Source organism: Bombyx mori, chromosome W, assembly GCF_030269925.1.
Source record: "Bombyx mori chromosome W, ASM3026992v2".
Classification (NCBI taxonomy): domain Eukaryota; kingdom Metazoa; phylum Arthropoda; class Insecta; order Lepidoptera; family Bombycidae; genus Bombyx; species Bombyx mori.
Window position 1 is genome coordinate 1792383 of NC_085135.1, and position 19313 is coordinate 1811695.

At 42.0% G+C, this 19313-nt stretch overlaps 1 long non-coding RNA gene across 1 annotated transcript; it reads right to left on the minus strand.

Moving 5' to 3' along the window:
• Window positions 1-14704: 14704 nt before the first annotated feature.
• On the minus strand, window positions 14705-16316 carry LOC134201779 (uncharacterized). Its single transcript, XR_009977039.1, has 3 exons — window positions 15749-16316; window positions 15355-15506; window positions 14705-14982 (listed from the first exon to the last, which is right to left on the minus strand). It is a non-coding gene; the product is annotated as an uncharacterized LOC134201779 (long non-coding RNA).
• Window positions 16317-19313: the final 2997 nt, after the last annotated feature.

A 19313-nucleotide genomic window follows, 5' to 3' on the forward strand; every position in this document is an offset into this window, starting at 1 on the left:
CTGGATCGACCTGCCCTCGAGGTAGGAGCCGATCAGTCGGCGGAGGTATGCGGGGACGCCGTGATACTCCAGCGCCCCCGCGATCACCGACCAGGGCAGGGTGTTGAAGGCGTTCCTTACATCTAAGGATAACGCCATCGCCACCCCGCCCCGGGATACGGCTTCGTCGGAGAGGGCCCTCACGCGCAGAATCGCGTCGATCGTCAAGCGGCCCTCCCTGAAGCCGTATTGCTCCGCCGAAAGATCGGGACCCGTCTCGGTCAGGTGCCGGACGATGCGGGCCGCGACGATTCTCTCGAGCATCTTGCCCGCTTCGTCCAGCAACACGATGGGGCGATAGCCCGCGGGTGAGTCCGCGGGGCGCCCGTCCTTCCGCAGAAGGACCAGTCTGCCCGTCTTCCATTTCGACGGGAACCGTCCCGACTCGAGGCACGCTTCGAAAAGCCCCCCGAGCCGGTCCCCTAGGGCCTCGAAGGCCAAGCTCCAGACCCGGCCGTGAACGCCGTCAGGGCCGGGGGCCGTGTCCTTCGCTCTCATTTTGGACACGGCCGCATTGAACATAGACCTGGAATAAGAATGAAACATGCTGACGCTCTCAGTTGACAGCCTGTAGAAAACATCTTTATACTTACCGACATAACCGCCCGCCTCCGTAGAGCACAAGATAATGACCTAAAAATAAAACTGATTAAAAAGGTCTTAGAAAAAGAACATTATGATGACTTTATGATTGAAGCTGGAATATTATGGAAAATAAAAGATGGAAAAAAATTTATGGTGGTACCTAAGAAAATGCAAAATGAAATTATTAGAAAAAATCATGACAAGGGACATTTTGGATTAATCAAAACAGAAGAGTTGATTTCCAGAAACTATTACTTTGAAAACATGAAAGATAAGATCAAATCAGTATTAGAAAACTGTATAGAGTGTATTTTAATTTCACATAAAAAGGGAAAATCCGAAGGTTTTCTGCATGCCATAGACAAAGGAGACATACCACTATCTACTTACCATATTGACCATTTGGGACCGTTGACATCAACAAATAAGAATTACAAGTACATATTCACAGTTGTAGATGGGTTCACAAAATTTACATGGATTTACCCAACAAAGACTTTGTCCACTGATGAAGTTATTGACAAACTGAAGATTCAACAACAGACTTTTGGTTCACCACAGAGGATTATTAATGACAGAAGTACCTCCTTTACATCCAACACTTTTAAAGAATTTTGTGAAACTGAAGGAATCTTACATCACATTATTACTACTGGCCAACCTAGAGGCAATGGTCAGGTTGAGAGAGTCCATCAGATAATAATTGATGCTCTAAGTAAATTATCAGCAGATGATCCCACCAAGTGGTACAAACACATCAGTAATATCCAGAGATGCTTAAATGGTTCATTTCAAAGAAGCATTAAGATGTCACCCTTTGAATTACTGACAGGAGTCAAAATTAATAATAAAAATGAAGCTATCTACAATTTAATTAATGAAGAGAATCTTAAATTTTTCTGTGATGAAAGAGAAGACTTGAGGAAGAAAGCAAGGGAGAACATACAAAAAATTCAAGATGAGAATAGAAGAAATTTTAACCGAAGACGAAGAAAACCCAGGGAATATGAAGTAGGAAATCTTGTTGCTATCAAGAGGACACAATTTGTGCAAGGCTACAAACTGCATCCAAGATACTTAGGACCTTATGAAGTCATGAAAAAGGAGAGGAACGACCGTTATGATCTCCAGAGGATTGGTCAAGGTGAAGGACCCCATCACACCAGTAGCTCCGCTGATATGATGAAACCTTGGGTTGCTGATGCTGTCGAGTACGAGTCATCTGGGACAGACGACTGAGCAGGACGGCCGTGTGGGAATATTTAGGTGTAACCATTGGCCACACCGACCTGACAGATGACAGATGGTGCATGAAGTATAAGTGACAGATTGATTAAGACGAATCAAGAAAAGACGTATATTTTTGTGAACTGATGATTAAATAAACATTAACAAATTCACTAATTTCATTGTGCACCGCGATCCCACATATATATATATATGTGTGTGTGTGTGTGTATTTGTATGTATATATATTGTTTTGTATCTTGTTATATGTATATATTATTATATGTAATGTTTACTGTATGCACTAGGTTTGTGTTCCTAATTCTTCTTTCCTTTTGCGGGCCTACTGGAAGAGATTTCAGCATGAAATAAGTAGTGCCCTTGTACTCTGTATCCTTATTGACGTGTCTTTTCTAACAGCTGTGTGTACAAAATATATTAAATAAATTAAAAAAAATAAAAATAAAAATAATAAAATGAATAAAAATCAAATTTTAGGCGTCAATTCTTTGCAATTAAACAACGGATTGATCGACATTCCGATAGAGGCACCCGTCACGTGCGGACGTGCTCATCGTCCACTCGATCGCCCGGTCTTTGTTCGCCCGGCTTTTGTTAGCCCGGCCATTGTTCGCGCGGCCTGTGTTCGTGATACATCTGCCGACCAAGTGTGTTTCCTGGAAGCTTTTATTTGTTTTGTTTTAGTTATTTTTGTGTTCGTGGAACATTTGCCGACAAAGTGTTTTCCTGCAAGTATTTATTTGTTTTGTTTCTTTTTGTAATTTCTGTTTTGTTGTGCTTTTTCTTTGTCCTGTAGTAATCGCGCCGCATTGCCACCTGTGTTCAATAGAACCGCTCAGGTCCGAGTAGTTGGGGCCTCGCCGCAAGGCGAGTGTTTCAAGACCCGGGGCCGCCCCACCTGGGTACTCAGCGATCATGGACGCTGTATTCGCGGAATTCCTCCGACTTCGCCACCCACAGCTCGCCTCAGAGTTTCTGGCCTTCAAGGCCAATGACACTGCGAGCCCTCTCGAGGACTCCGCCGCGCTCGCTGCTCCTGCGTCGCCTGTACCTGCGTGCAGAGCTTCTGCATTGAGCACCGCAGCCTCTGTCGTGCCTGCCGCTCCCGTGTCGCCTATACTGGCGAGAAAAGCTGCTGCGTCGTCCGCCGTGACCATCGTTTCAGCTGAGCGATCATCCGCGGCCTCCGTCGCGCCCTCTAAAACACCTACACTTGCCCGTAGGTCGCCTGCACCCGCCTCCTCGTGCTCCGACTCTGACTCGGACATGGAGGTCGACCTCGCCCCCGCCTCATCGACGGATGGATTCACCCTGGTACAGAAGGGTAAGAAGCGTGCCGCGGAGTCTCGAGCTCCCGCGGCCGCTAAAATTAGCAAAGCCGTGAACGCGTCGCGCCCCCGCCCTCAGACTCCCGTTGCGCCCCCAGCCCGTGCCACTCCGTCGCCGCGTCCGGTGGCACAAAATAAAACCCAGACCCCTCCCCCGGTTATCCTTCAGGAGAAGGCAGCTTGGGATCGAGTTTGCCTGGCCCTTAAGGCCAAAAATATAAATTTCACGAATGCCCGTAACCTCGCGAACGCCATTCAAATTAAGGTTCAAACACCTGACGACCATAGGGCCCTCTCTTCTTACCTCCGTAAGGAACGTATAAGTTTCCATACTTATACGCTCCAGGAGGAGCGCGAACTCCGCGTTGTAATACGCGGAATCCCTAAAGAGTTAGATGTAGAGCTCGTCAAGGCCGATCTGTTAGAACAGGGCTTTCCAGTGAATTCTGTGCACCGTATGCACACCGGTCGCGGTAGGGAGCCATATAATATGGTTCTAGTCACCCTCCAGCCTACCCCCGAGGGTAAGAAAATCTTCAACACACAGACCGTCTGTAGGCTCTCCGGTATCGCCATCGAAGCCCCCCATAAAAAAGGCACTCCTAGCCAGTGCCATAACTGTCAATTGTACGGGCACTCTTCCCGTAACTGTCACGCGCGCCCCCGATGTGTTAAGTGTTTGGGCGATCACGCCACGGCCCTCTGCGCTCGCGACCAAAAAACCGCGACGGAACCGCCTAGCTGCGTCCTGTGTCGAACACAGGGTCACCCCGCGAATTACCGTGGTTGCCCCCGAGCCCCTAAAATAAATCGCCGCGTCGCCCGCCAAAACCGCCTCCGAGCTTCCGGCCCAGACATCAAAGCCTCGGCACCCTCTGCGTCGCAGGCTAAGCCAGCGTTCGTTCCGGCGGCGGTGCCCAGTTTCTCGGCCTGGGCAAAACCGCTGCCGTACACGAACACGGCTACAACTCCCTCCTCCGCGATTCGTCCCGCCCCCGCGAATCGTCCCTCTCTCGCGACTTGCCCTCCGACCGCGTCCGAAAATCTCGCTTTAGCGATCGACTTCTTTCAGTCGATCAACTTTGAGCGCGTTAACGCTTTGGGCGACGCCATTCGCGCTGCCTCCACTGCACAACACTTTATCGCCGTTGTGCAAGAATACGCCTGTCAGGTAAAGAATGTACCTAATCTATGGCAACAGAGTCAGACTACTTCCGCCAATAAAACAAGTCACACGCAGAGCTCGTCGTTTTAATATAAAATATATATATGACACAACCCGGCCATCCTATGACTTCACATGGTGTCAGAAGCAAGGAATTTGAAAAATATTATATAAAAATACGAAAATATCCGAGAAATAATGTTTAAAATGGATAAAGTCGAAGACACACAACATGGCGGACAGGGACGCGCAAGTAAGTCACAATATAAAGCTACATCAGTCACATATGGACTCCAACCCTTAGATATGAGAAGCTCAAACATGCCCTTAACTTGGAAAAACTGGTATACTCAACTTAAAATATACATGCGAGCTAATAATCTGGAAGATGAATGCGATCAACGCAAAGTCGCCATTTTGTTATATCACATTGGACAAGACGCGTTAGTGATATTTTATTAATTTAATGTCGATATAGATACAATATCCTTTGAAGAATTAGCGTCGAAATTTAGTAATCACTTCATTCCTCAAATAAATGTGACAATGGAACGTCATAAACTATTCAATCGAAGACAAAATCTCGAAGAATCGATAGACAACTATGTAACAGATTTAAAAAATATTGGCAGACAATGTAACTTTGATTCATTGGAAGATGACCTAGTTAGAGATATATTTAGCTGGAATCTACATGCAAAAAACCAATACATAAAAGAAAAAATTCTTATACAAAAGCCGGAGACACTTGACCAAGCTGTTCAATTAGCCAAGCAGTTGGAGACGACCAGGCAACAAGCTAAATTATTGGAAGAAACTTCATTCATCGGGCAGGTCCAGTCTAATTCCAGTTATAGAAGACAAAGGCAGTCAACTAGTTCTTCACATGCAAGAGATCTACAGTCAAGCCAGAGCAGACATACGTCTAGTTCCAGACAACAGTCAAATAACCAAGTAAACGGAAAATGTGGTAGGTGCTTACAAGTACATAGGTATAAATGTCCAGGCTTAGGGGTAAAATGTAAAAATTGTGGCAAATATAATCATTTTGCAGTAGCATGTAAGAATAAAAATGTCCATTTTGTAGAAACTGAAGGCCATAGTCCCAATATAGACACAAATAATAGGCTACATATGGGAACAATTTATGTCAATAATGTAAACAAAGAGTCATGGCAGATAAATTTATCAATAAATAGTCATAATGTTACTTTTCTACTAGACACAGGTGCTGATACTAACATATTGAATTTAAAAACTTTTCATCAGTTAGGATCTCCCTTAGACAGTATATCAAAGAGTATACATAAATTATCATCATACAGTGGTGAAATAATACCCACAGTAGGTCAATGCACTTTAAAAGTATATCACAATGCACAAAGTTATAATATTACTTTTCACATTGTTGATCTGTATACACAAAATGTCCTAGGTCGAGACAGTTGTAAAGAGATGAATCTTATTAAGAGGCTGTATAAAGTCAATTTTGTCCCAAGTCAAATATTAGGTAATTATAGTGAACTTTTTGTAGGACTAGGGTGTCTAAAAGATTTTGAGTGTGAATTAAAACTTAAGCCTGATTGCAAGCCTTCTGTGGATGCATGCAGACGCATTCCATTTCAAATAAAGAATAGATTGAAAAAAGAACTTGATGAGTTAGAAAAGGATGGTGTTATTTGTCGGGTAGAAGAGCCAACTGAATGGATAAGTTCTTTAGTCATTACTACCAAAAAAGATGGTTCATTAAGGTTATGTATAGACCCTCGTAAACTTAATCAGGCAATTTTAAGGTCTCATTACCAATTTCCTACTATAGATGAAATAAAGTCAGATCTCACAGGTGCAAAATATTTTTCAACCTTAGATGCTAATAAAGGTTACTGGATGATGCGTCTCACAGAGACCACATCAAAGCTCTGTACATTCATTACTCCTTTTGGAAGATATAGATTTACCCGACTTCCATTTGGTATTAATGCTGCTCCAGAAATTTTTCATCGCGAAATGGTTAAACGGTTTAGTGATATAAATAATGTCAAGGTAATGATGGACGATTTTCTAATTTTTGGAAAAACTATGGAAGAACATAATGAGGCACTTCAAAAAGTATTCAATAGAGCTCGTGAATTAAATATTAAATTTAACAAAGAAAAATCTTCAATATGTTGTAAAGAAGTTAAATATTTAGGACATATCTTCAGTCAAGAAGGAGTCAAAGTTGATCCTTCAAAAGTCAAAGCAATTTGTAAAATGTCAATTCCGACTTGTGTCAATGAGTTACAAAGATTTATGGGTATGGTCAATTATCTTAGTCCTTTCATACCTCATTTGTCTAAAGAAAACAGTCTTCTTAGATCACTTTTGTCAAAAAATAGTGATTGGATTTGGTCTGAAAAACATGAAGCTGAATTTAATAAAATTAAGCTGCTTATAACAGACAGTCCAGTGTTGGCATATTATAATCCCAATAAAGAAATTACATTATCAGTCGATGCATCTAAAAACGCCATGGGAGCAGTCATATTACATGATAATCAGCCAATAGCATATGCCTCAGCTTCATTAACTAAAAGTCAACAAAATTATGCACAAATAGAAAAAGAACTCCTATCTATTTTATTTGGTTGTATAAAGTTCCACCAGTATGTATATGGGAGACAAATTAAAGTTGAAACTGACCATAAGCCACTGATAAGTATGTTTAAGAAATCATTACAGGATATTCCACCTAGGCTACAGAGAATAATGTTGCGTTTACAGCCATATGATCTTAATGTTGTATATAAATCAGGCAAATATCTATATATTGCTGATACTTTGTCCAGAGCACCTCTTCCTGATAATACATTATTAGATTTAGATAGTGATATTGATTTACATATTAATCTAATTGTATCTGATTTGTCAATAAGTCAAGAAAAACTTCAGGAACTTCAAGAGTCAATAACTAAGGATCCAACATTGTCTAAAATTGTATTTTATTGTCAAAATGGATGGCCTGAACATAAAAAGTCAGTTAATCAGTCAATTAAACCTTATTTTTCTTTAAAAGACAAATTGCATGTAGTCAAAAATAATATTATATTAATGAGTGATAAGATAGTAATTCCTGAAAATATGAGAGATTATGTTATAAAATTAGTACATGAAGGACACTTAGGTATAAACAGTTCCATACGTCTGGCAAAATCTTCAGTCTTTTGGCCACAAATGAGCAATGATATTGAAAAATATATTAACCAATGTCATACATGTCTTACTTATAGAAGAAATAATTCCAAGCAACCTATTATTCATCATGACTATAAACTTTTGCCTTGGAATAAAGTAGGAATAGATTTATTTGATTTTGATAGTAAAAAGTACTTAATTGTAGTTGATTATTTCTCAAAATATGCAGAAATAGCCATATTAAATAGTAGCTCAAATGCTATATCAGTCATAACTCAATTAAAGTCAATTTTCTCTAGACATGGCATACCTGAAACTATGATTAGTGATAATGGTCCACCTTTTAATTCCAAAGAGTTTCATTTATTTACAATTGATTGGAATATTAAGCATATAAAGTCAAGTCCATATTTCAGTCGGTCAAATGGTATGGTTGAAAGAACAATTGGTACAGTTAAGCATATATTGAATAAATGTAAAGCAGACAATACAGATCCTTACATTGCATTGCTTATGTACAGGAATACACCAAAACAAAGTGGTTATTCTCCAGCACAATTATGTATGTCTAGATGTTTACGCACTAAAATACCAGTCACAGACACTCAATTATCACCTTCACTAGTCGATATTAAAATATTATCTAAAAATATTGAAAAGCAGAAAGAATATTCAACGTTTTATTATAATAAACACACAAAACAATTGTCAGATTTACAAGTTGGTGATAAAATATATTTCAAACACAAGCCCAATAGTTCATGGGTTCCAGGTCGTATAAAACAAGCAGAAAACGAACCTCGTAGTTATACTATTCAGTCCCCAGAAGGAACATTCAGGAGAAATCGGGAGCGCATACTAAAACCTGTAGTTCCAGTCTCCAAAGAAACAGTGATACCTAAACAAGGAAAAGATATTAGTCAATTACCCAAAACAACACGTTCCGGACGTATTATTAGACCTCCTCAACGCTTTTGTAATTATTAGTCATAAGTTCATAAGATATTAATTTAAGTATTGTTTGTAAATAGTCAGTCATATTTCATAATGTCTTAGCTACTAAGAAAATTAGTCATATAAGAAAAGTATTGTACTTACCTTAAAAATAAGTTTAGTCTATAACTTAAAAGGGGAGATGTCAGGTAAAGAATGTACCTAATCTATGGCAACAGAGTCAGACTACTTCCGCCAATAAAACAAGTCACACGCAGAGCTCGTCGTTTTAATATAAAATATATATATGACACAACCCGGCCATCCTATGACTTCACAACGCCGACGTATACGCGTCATTAAATACGTACGTCCTCCCCTCACTCCGCCGGTAATCAATGGCGTATATAAGTAGAATAAAGCCCCTATCCGTAACGATAGGATTTTTTAACGCTTACGGTCTCGCAAATCAACGTGATCAGGTTTCTGACTTTTTGCGTGACCATCAAATTGATATCTTTTTAGTGCAGGAGACCCTACTTAAGCCCGCGCGCCGTGACCCTAAAATCGCGAACTATAACATGGTTAGGAACGACAGGCTCTCTGCCCGTGGTGGTGGTACCGTCATTTACTATAGAAGAGCCCTGCATTGCGTCCCGCTCGATCCTCCCGCGCTCGCTAAAATCGAAGCATCAGTGTGCCGAATCTCACTGACGGGACACGCGCCGATCGTTATCGCGTCCGTTTATCTTCCACCGGATAAGATCGTTCTAAGCAGTGATATCGAGGCGCTGCTCGGTATGGGGAGCTCTGTCATTCTGGCGGGCGACCTAAATTGTAAACACATCAGGTGGAACTCACACACCACAACCCCGAATGGCAGGCGGCTTGACGCGTTAGTCGATGATCTCGCCTTCGATATCGTCGCTCCGCTAACCCCGACTCACTACCCGCTAAACATCGCGCATCGCCCGGATATACTCGACATAGCGTTATTAAAAAACGTAACTCTGCGCTTACACTCGATCGAAGTAGTTTCAGAGTTAGATTCAGACCACCGTCCCGTCGTTATGAAGCTCGGTCGCGCTCCCGATTCCGTTCCCGTCACGAGGACTGTGGTGGATTGGCACACGCTGGGCATCAGCCTGGCTGAATCTGATCCACCATCGCTCCCGTTTAACCCGGACTCTATCCCGTCTCCTCAGGATACCGCTGAAGCCATAGACATCTTAACGTCACACATCACCTCGACATTAGATAGGTCATCGAAACAAGTTGTAGCGGAGGACTTCCTTCACCGCTTCAAATTGTCCGACGATATTAGGGAACTCCTTAGAGCTAAGAACGCCTCGATACGCGCCTACGACAGGTATCCTACCGCGGAAAATCGTATTCGAATGCGTGCCCTACAACGCGACGTAAAGTCTCGCATCGCCGAAGTCCGAGATGCCAGATGGTCTGATTTCTTAGAAGGACTCGCGCCCTCCCAAAGGTCTTACTACCGCTTAGCTCGTACTCTCAAATCGGATACGGTAGTAACTATGCCCCCCCTCGTAGGCCCCTCAGGCCGACTCGCGGCGTTCGATGATGACGAAAAAGCAGAGCTGCTGGCCGATACATTGCAAACCCAGTGCATGCCCAGCACTCAATCCGTGGACCCTGTTCATGTAGAATTAGTAGACAGTGAGGTAGAACGCAGAGCCTCCTTGCCACCATCGGATGCGTTACCACCCGTCACCCCGATAGAAGTTAAAGACTTGATCAAAGACCTACGTCCTCGCAAGGCTCCCGGTTCCGACGGTATATCTAACCGCGTTATTAAACTTCTACCCGTCCAGCTCATCGTGATGTTGGCATCTATTTTCAATGCCGCTATGGCGAACTGTATCTTTCCCGCGGTGTGGAAAGAAGCGGACGTTATCGGCATACATAAACCCGGTAAACCAAAAAATCATCCGACGAGCTACCGCCCGATTAGCCTCCTCATGTCTCTAGGCAAACTGTATGAGCGTCTGCTCTACAAACGCCTCAGAGACTTCGTCTCATCCAAGGGCATTCTCATCGATGAACAATTCGGATTCCGTACAAATCACTCATGCGTTCAACAGGTGCACCGCCTCACGGAGCACATTCTTGTGGGGCTTAATCGACCAAAACCGTTATACACGGGAGCTCTCTTCTTCGACGTCGCAAAAGCGTTCGACAAAGTCTGGCACAATGGTTTGATTTTCAAACTATTCAACATGGGCGTGCCGGATAGTCTCGTGCTCATCATACGGGACTTCTTGTCGAACCGCTCTTTTCGATATCGAGTCGAGGGAACCCGCTCCTCCCCACGACCTCTCACAGCTGGAGTCCCGCAAGGCTCTGTCCTCTCACCCCTCCTATTTAGCTTATTCGTCAACGATATTCCCCGGTCGCCGCCGACCCATTTAGCTTTATTCGCCGACGATACGACTGTTTACTATTCTTACTGAAATAAGTCCCTAATCGCGAAGAAGCTTCAGAGCGCAGCCCTAGCCCTAGGACAGTGGTTCCGAAAATGGCGCATAGACATCAACCCAGCGAAAAGTACTGCGGTGCTATTTCAGAGGGGAAGCTCCACACGGATTTCCTCCCGGATTAGGAGGAGGAATCTCACACCCCCGATTACTCTCTTTAGACAACCCATACCCTGGGCCAGGAAGGTCAAGTACCTGGGCGTTACCCTGGATGCATCGATGACATTCCGCCCGCATATAAAATCAGTCCGTGACCGTGCCGCGTTTATTCTCGGTAGACTCTACCCCATGATCTGTAAGCGGAGTAAAATGTCCCTTCGGAACAAGGTGACACTTTACAAAGCTTGCATAAGGCCCGTCATGACTTACGCGAGTGTGGTGTTCGCTCACGCGGCCCGCACACACATAGACACCCTCCAATCCCTACAATCCCGCTTTTGCAGGTTAGCTGTCGGGGCTCCGTGGTTCGTGAGGAACGTTGACCTACACGACGACCTGGGCCTCGAATCAATTCGGAAATACATGAAGTCAGCGTCGGAACGATACTTCGATAAGGCTATGCGTCATGATAATCGCCTTATCGTTGCCGCCGCTGACTACTCCCCGAATCCTGATCATGCAGGAGCCAGTCACCGTCGACGCCCTAGACACGTCCTTACGGATCCATCAGATCCAATAACCTTTGCATTAGATGCCTTCAGCTCTAATACTAGGGGCAGGCTTAGGGACCCCGGTAACCGTACTCGTCGAACTCGACAAAGAGGTCGACGTGCAACCTAACCCATGCATCAGCCCGCTGAGTTTCTCGCCGGATCTTCTCAGCGGGTCGCGATTCCGATCCGGTAGTAGATTCATTCGCGAAACAATTGCTCTTGAGTTGTTAGGTCTCCTTCGGAGGCGCTCGGGCAGTTGTTAGCAAATCCCACCCCTCTTGGCTGAGCCTTTGCTCGCCCACCTGTCCTGGTGAAACTGGAAAGGCCTTCGGGCCACCAGTAAAGTTTCAATCATAAAAAAAAAAAAAAAAAAAAGGATTGATCGACTTAGATTCTTTAAATTCTAATCAGCGCAGAATTGTGGAAAACATAAAAACTAAATTCAACTCAATTAATACCGAAGTAGTTGGTTTAGGCCGAACACATTTAGCAAAACATACCATAGATACAGGTGAACATCAACCTATTAAACAGAGGTACTATCCACTCTCCCCTGTCAAACAAAAACTTTTGGAAGATGAGTTGGATAAAATGTTGAAGCTAAATGTTGTTTCTCCACCGCAGTCACCATGGAATTATCCTGTGGTGATGATACAAAAGTCAAATGGTTCCACGAGACTGTGTCTTGATAGTAGGAAATTAAATGAAATCACTAAACCCGATGCTTATCCTTTACCTTATATCAGTCAAATTTTAGACAACCTTAGAGACGCGAAATATCTATCTTCAATTGACCTTAGTTCCGCCTACTGGCAGATTCCTTTTGATGGTAAGTCGTCAGCTGAAAAAACGGCTTTCACTGTACCTAAAAAAGGCTTATTTCAGTTTAACGGCATGTGCTTTGGTTTAGTAGGAGCTTCGGCAACTATGCAAAGGCTGATGGATAAATTATTTGGACCAGAATTTAATAATAAAATTTTCTGTTACCAAGACGATATAATATGTATTTCTTCCTCGTTTGAAGAGCATATATCTTTATTAAATAGGGTGTTCAATAAACTTAAATTCGCTAATTTAACAATTAACATGGAAAAATCAAACTTTTTCCGAAATGAGTTGAAATATTTAGGTTATGTTGTGGATAAACATGGTTTGCATACAGATCCCGGTAAAATTGATAAAATATTAAATTATCCTGTTCCAAAAGATGTGAAGGACTTGAAAAGATTCATAGGAATGGCAGGATGGTACAGGAGGTTTATTTGTGATTTTTCTAAATTATCTAGACCACTTACTCGCCTCACGAGTAAGAAGGTGAAGTTAGTATGGAGTAAGGAGGCCGAGATTGCTTTCACTAAATTAAAAACAGCTCTCGTGTCTGCCCCCATACTTAAGTGTCCTGATTTCTCACTTTATTTTTCAATTCATACGGATGCGTCTGCATATGCTATTGGGGCTGTCCTCACGCAATCGCATGATGGCGTGGAGCATCCCATAGCGTATTGCAGCCGTACCCTAAATAAAAACGAAGTAAATTATAGTACTACGAAAAGGGAATTACTTGCAGTTATATTTGGTTTAGAACAATACAGAGGCTATGTAGAAGGTAGTCGATGTAAACTTATTATTGACCACGCATCGTTGTTATGGTTCAGTAAGTTGAAGAACCCATCCGGTCGATTAGCTAGGTGGAGCCTTCGTCTTACGGCCGTTTTCAATAACGTATCTGAGTTTTCGGATAGATAGCTATCTCCGAATATCAGCAAGAGCGTATCTATCCTTAGTTTGCGTTTCACAATCACGGATAAGTGCTATCTCTCTTTAACCAACAGTAGATAGCTTCTTCCCTCCGATTTATCCGAGCCTCTTGATACGTTTCGTTCTACTACAAATACGAAACAACATCAGGATCAAGACTTATTTTATTTTATTCTAAATTATAACTATAATTTAACCAGCATATTGTAGACTATCATAAACACATTTGTTTATAACAAAAAGTAATAAAAACATATGTAGATTTTTTTAAATTGGACGTATTGCTATTTTTATCCTAGTCGAAATTATGAAACGAAACGTTTTGACAGTCCGTTTGCCAATAAGCAGTGATCAGTTTCTTTTGTTTGTTTTTCTATTGTTTACCTACTATATTAGATGATGACTTACCTCCAAAACGCTTTAAAACTTTCGTTTATAATTCTAAGTGTGTAATTAAAGAGCTACAGTGAAATAAAATGAACTCTGTAAGTATCTATGAACTACATTGATAATAATAATTTTACTTTGAAAACTTTGAGTTCAAGTTTAGAAAATATATCTTTTTCAGTCAAGAAAGGCAGCACCCATGACAAAAGATGAGACGATGACTCTAGCAGAACTTGTGGCGGCGAAAAAACATTTCAATAATAAGGCAACAAATGCCACAAACAATAAATTGAAGGAGCAGGCTTGGCAAACCCTTGTAAATGATTTTAATTCGTCGATTCGTCGTTTCCCACGAACTCCATCGCAGCTTCGACTAAAATGGGAAAACTTAAAGAACGCTACGGCAACATAAGAAACAACCTTAGTAAGGTTAGTATAATTAGTTGATTGTTTGTCTCTAATAACACATTGATAAACATGATTTTTTCTTCAGGTTGCCGTAGTATTTGAAATAATTATGCTCTTTGTTACAGGCTGGAGGTGGTAAGGATTGCAGATGAAATTTTGGATAAAGCATGCACATTGTTGTAGGTCACATATAATATTTTTAACACTTTTACAGCCAAGCGGAAACAAGGTGGAAGAAAAGAAATGCAAGGCTAGCATAGGGACAATGCATTAGCAGAATATCTAATAGCAAAAAAGAGACTTGACTTGGAAAATAAAGAAAAGGGTAGCAAAAGTTAAGTTAGATTTAGATAATATAAAAAATTAAAAATTACTTAAAAGGAATATTAAATTTCATAAATTAAGTAGGCAATAATAATTTTATGTTAGATAGTTTTTTAAGTATATGTACAAATTCTAAATTAAATATCTTGCATGTACTAACTACCATGTAATTATCATTTTGGAAAATAAAAAATAGTCAAATTATCTTTGGAGTTTATTTTATAAATTATCTTTGGAAGCAATTATTTATAAGTACATAGTTGTATTTCAGATGTAAGTTTTGAAAAATTGTTATGAACAATTATATTATTTTCCTGTAATGTATCTGCGACTGAAATTTCTGATTCTAATTCTTCTAAATTCATACTTCTGACGATATTATGCAGCGTGGCAGCTATAATAACAGCTTGCATATTTTCTAGTTTTAATCTACTTTTCAATGATATACAGGGAGTCTTCTTTTACAAACACCAATGCATCTGAAAATTATACATTATTCGCTTAAATTATTTTACAATACAGTATAACAAGCTCTTAACTAAAAAAAAAGATTACCTCTCTATAGTATTTCTTGTTTTAATATGTGATTCATTTTAAATCGTTCCGATTGAGTATGTGGGTTAATTAATCACGTTAAAAGATAGGGTTGTGGGGATAGCCTCTATCGGCAAGCAAATAGGAATTTCCAAGTCCACCTTGTTATCAATGTTCTCTTGATATGTAGATAATTTATTATAATAGTGTCATATTAAATTCATATAAACACCTAAATATATAATATAAATAAATAAAAATATAATAATAATATATAATAATAATAATATAAATAAGGTAATATAAATAAGAAATACCTTTTCAATCGGAATGGTTAATTATAGTTGTATCATGAGTAGACCCAGGCCATCAAGCAACAACATTTTGAAACATCAATGATGCATTGCACACAAATTACACATTCAAAATACTCTTTTTCTATTTCTAAATTCCTCTCCTATATTTGAATCTGTAACACAAATATAAAATGTAGAGGTATTAGTGTGTAATAAGAATGAAGGTAAATAGCCTACCAGGTTATTGTATTAGTATATGAATGTCATTTAGGGCACCATGGGAATCCAGCAGTATTATAGAATTCCTGTTGAGTGTGATTTTGTAACACAACAAAAATTAGGTATAATTTTGCTATTGCTATAAACAAATATAAGTTGTAATAACGAGTACTTTTATGGTTAAAATTTATCTTACCTTTTTGACGTTACACTCAAATATGGTCTCATTAAATTAATCAATTCATTCACAACACCTTTGCTCAGAAATCTATAGTCAAATTCGTAATTATTGATCTTCGCCATGTAATTCAGACGATCTTTATTTTCCTAACCATATGATATCGGCCTCACTATCACTATCTGCATCACAATCCATTATCATTTGAAATAATTCCATATCACTATCATCACTGCTACAATATGCCAATATGAAGAGAAACAATTATTAAATTATAGCGATTTACTTTCGAAAGATAAACATGTAACCGGCCGATTTTGACAGATAAGCGAATGCCCATACTAGAGATAGCGCCGCCTACCGGAGAGTTACTTAAAACTCATATTGAAACGGAAGTAAGCACGATTTGTATGAGCGTTCTATCTTTAGCAGGTTATCCGTCCTCCCGACGATGGATAGATAAATCCGATAGGAACTGCTGCCCGTCGATAGGTTATTGGAACGTAAGTAAGGACAAAAATATAGATTTGTCTATCTTTAGTAACCGAAACTAGGGATAGATAGGTTATTGAAAACGGCCGTTAGTCAATTTGATTTCGAGATAATGCACAGAAAAGGCAAAGAAAACATAATACCTGATGCTTTGTCTCGAATCAAAGTTGAGAATATTAATGTAATTAACACCAGTTCAGACCAATGGTATAATAATTTAATTAATAATTGTCAAAAACATCCTTCTGAATTCCGTAATTATTTATATAAAGATAACAAATTATTTAGAAATTGCAAATCTAAATATAATTTATTAAAGGAAAGAATGGAAGTTAGTAGTACCTTTGGAAGAGAGACAGAACTTAATTTCGCGTCCGATAATCTCGCTCTAGCGATCGACTTTTTTCAGTCGATCAACTTTGAGCGTGTTAATGCTTTGGGTGACGCCATTCGCGCCGCCTCCACTGCACAACACTTCATCGCCGTTGTGCAAGAATACGCTGACGTATACGCGTCGTTAAATACGTACGTCCTCCCCTCACTCCGCCGGTAATCAATGGCGTACATAAGTAGAATAAAGCCCCTATCCGTGACGATAGGATTTTTTAACGCTTACGGTCTCGCAAATCAACGTGATCAGGTTTGTGATTTTTTGCGTGACCATCAAATTGACATCTTTTTGGTGCAGGAGACCCTGCTTAAGCCCGCGCGCCGCGACCCTAAAATCGCGAACTATAACATGGTTAGGAACGACAGGCTCACTGCTCGTGGTGGTGGTACCGTCGTTTACTATAGACGAGCCCTGCACTGCATCCCACTCGACTCCCCCGCGCCTTCTAACATCGAAGCATCAGTATGCCGAATCTCACTGACTGGACACGCGCCGATCGTTATCGCGTCCGTTTATCTTCCACCGGATAAGATCGTTCTAAGCAGTGATATCGAGGCGCTGCTCGGCATGGGAAGTTCTGTCATTCTGGCGGGCGACCTAAATTGTAAACACGTCAGGTGGAACTCACTCACCACAACCCCGAATGGCAGGCGGCTTGACGCGTTAGTCGATGATCTCGCCTTCGATATCGTCGCTCCGCTAACCCCGACTCACTACCCGCTAAATATCGCGCATCGCCCGGATATACTCGACATAGCGTTATTAAAAAACGTAACTCTGCGCTGACACTCGATCGAAGTAGTTTCAGAGTTAGATTCAGACCACCGTCCCGTCGTTAAGAAGCTCGGTCGCGCTCCCGATTCCGTTCCCGTCACGAGGACTGTGGTGGATTGGCACACGCTGGGCATCAGCCTGGCTGAATCTGATCCACCATCGCTCCCGTTTAGCCCGGACTCTACCCCGTCTCCTCAGGATACCGCTGAAGCCATAGACATCTTAACGTCACACATCACCTCGACATTAGATAGGTCATCTAAGCAAGTTGTAGCGGAGGACTTCCTTCACCGCTTCAAATTGTCCGACGATATTAGGGAACTCCTTAGAGCTAAGAACGCCTCGATCCGCGCCTACGATAGGTATCCTACCGTGGATAATCGTATTCGAATGCGTGCCCTACAACGCGACGTAAAGTCTCGCATCGCCGAAGTCCGAGATGCCAGATGGTCTGGTTTCTTAGAAGGACTCGCGCCCTCCCAAAGGTCTTACTACCGCTTAGCTCGTACTCTCAAATCGGATACGGTAGTAACTATGCCCCCCCTCGTAGGCCCCTCAGGCCGACTCGCGGCGTTTGATGATGACGAAAAAGCAGAGCTGCTGGCCGATACATTGCAAACCCAGTGCACGCCCAGCACTCAATCCGTGGACCCTGTTCATGTAGAATTAGTAGACAGTGAGGTAGAACGCAGAGCCTCCTTGCCACCCTCGGATGCGTTACCACCCGTCACCCCGATGGAAGTTAAAGACTTGATCAAAGACCTACGTCCTCGCAAGGCTCCCGGTTCCGACGGTATATCTAACCGCGTTATTAAACTTCTACCCGTCCAACTCATCGTGATGTTGGCATCTATTTTCAATGCCGCTATGGCGAACTGTATCTTTTCCGCGGAGTGGAAAGAAGCGGACGTTATCGGCATACATAAACCCGGTAAACCAAAAAATCATCCGACGAGCTACCGCCCGATTAGCCTCCTCATGTCTCTAGGCAAACTGTATGAGCGTCTGCTCTACAAACGCCTCAGAGACTTCGTCTCATCCAAGGGCATTATCATCGATGAACAATTCGGATTCCGTACAAATCACTCATGCATTCAACAGGTGCACCGCCTCACGGAGTACATTCTTGTGGGGCTTAATCGACCAAAACCGTTATACACGGGAGCTCTCTTCTTCGAGGTCGCAAAAGCGTTCGACAAAGTCTGGCACAATGGTTTGATTTTCAAACTATTCAACATGGGCGTGCCGGATAGTCTCGTGCTCATCATACGGGACTTGTTGTCGAACCGCTGTTTTCGATATCGAGTCGAGGGAACCCGCTCCTCCCCACGACCTCTCACAGCTGGAGTCCCGCAAGGCTCTGTCCTCTCACCCCTCCTATTTAGCTTATTCGTCAACGATATTCCCCTGTCGCCGCCGACCCATTTAGCTTTATTCGCCGACGACACGACTGTTTACTATTCCAGTAGAAACAAGTCCCTAATCACGAAGAAGCTTCAGAGGGCAGCCCTAGCCCTAGGACAGTGGTTCCGAAAATGGCGCATAGACATCAACCCAGCGAAAAGTACTGCGGTGCTATTTCAGAGGGGAAGCTCCACACGGATTTCCTCCCGGATTAGGAGGAGGAATCTCACACCCCCGATTCCTCTCTTTAGACAACCCATACCCTGGGCCAGGAAGATCAAGTACCTGGGCGTTACCCTGGATGCATCGATGACATTCCGCCCGCATATAAAATCAGTCCGTGACCGTGCCGCGTTTATTCTCGGTAGACTCTACCCCATGATCTGTAAGCGGAGTAAAATGTCCCTTCGGAACAAGGTGACACTTTACAAAACTTGCATAAGGCCCGTCATGACTTACGCGAGTGTGGTGTTCGCTCACGCGGCCCGCACACACATAGACACCCTTCAATCCCTACAATCC